At 38.5% G+C, this 1219-nt stretch overlaps 1 long non-coding RNA gene across 1 annotated transcript; it reads left to right on the top strand.

Annotated features, from left to right (window-relative positions):
• Positions 1-6: 6 nt before the first annotated feature.
• On the top strand, positions 7-1219 carry LOC102772750. The gene is made up of 2 exons (XR_436398.1): positions 7-138; positions 1158-1219. It is a non-coding gene; the product is annotated as an uncharacterized LOC102772750 (long non-coding RNA).

Below are 1219 nucleotides of genomic sequence, written 5' to 3'. Positions count from 1 at the left end.
CTGGAAGCTGAGCTGGAGAAGATGGAAGCAAAGCTTAGTGCTGCAGTCAGGGAGAAAACGTCTCTCTCTGCAAGCAACACTACGCTGGAAAAGCAGCTTACTGAATTAACCAGGACTAACGAGCTACTCAAATCCAAGGTATTTGGGCCACATGATAATACTGACAATTGAATAAGTAAGAAACATGTTTTTTCTCATACACTATTTTTTGGGGGAATTTTAGACTCTAGTTTAGTCTTTTTTCCTTCACTAAATGTACCTTAAATATTAAGCTGCTTCCAGTAGGGATTATTATTGTATCTTTTTTATTATGTTGCCTAGCACATGAGAGTTTGTAAACAAACATGTTACTTTTTGTCTTAATGTCTGACATTTTCTCCCCCTCTGTCAAAGTAACCTCCATAAATAAGGACATTAATCAAATTTGCAGAATTTGCATCTAGAAGTCACTTTAAAGATCTTTCTTTGAAATAATGAGTAGGATGATAGCCGGCTTCCATCTCAAATCCTTTTGGGAATGAAGTGCAAAATGAATCAATCTGTTCAATCAATAAATTGTGTTTATCAATACTAATAGGTCTTAGCATGGTCATTTCACTTTTTACAGAAGTAGAAGGAGGCTGTAATCACTGTTCGGTTTCAGAGCCATCGATTCACAGCCTACGTGCTGGGCTCTTTGCTTACAAAGGGAGTGAGGATGCATACGCATTAGCCATGGGAAAGGGAACAGATCCCTGGGCTCCATCCAGGAAGAGCTGATTTAGTTGGCCTTGGATGGACTCCGTACCCCTCACATATTTCAGAGTAGACCAGGCAATTTAAATGCATTTTGTTAAGCAAACACCCTTTATGAAATCTCCTCCAAGAAGTTTATTTTAGAGCTTTGCAATGAACTTTCCAGAATATAGAGGTAGGTGACCACCCAAACTACTTTCAGAAATAAACCAGAAAGTCACATGAGGGAGGAGGGACGAGAACAATAGTGGTGTAAATAGTAATCCTGGTTCGCCAAAGGCTGTTTGCTCTGTTAGAATATACTGCAGGCAAATAACAGTCCCAGTAACTGGTACTAATCAATAGTAATCAATACTTCAGTGATTTGTTATGTAACTTAGCAGAACATATTTCTGAAGCTTTCACATGTTTGTTGTACTTAGTTTTCTGAAGATAGTAACCAGAAGAACCTGAGAATTCTAAGCCTTGAGCTGATGAAGCTTAG

Source organism: Myotis davidii, unplaced genomic scaffold, assembly GCF_000327345.1.
Source record: "Myotis davidii unplaced genomic scaffold, ASM32734v1 C63824357, whole genome shotgun sequence".
In the NCBI taxonomy this organism is placed as follows: Eukaryota; Metazoa; Chordata; class Mammalia; order Chiroptera; family Vespertilionidae; genus Myotis; species Myotis davidii.
The sequence above is the reverse complement of the archived record's forward strand: the minus strand, read 5'-3'. Positions and strand labels throughout refer to the sequence as shown.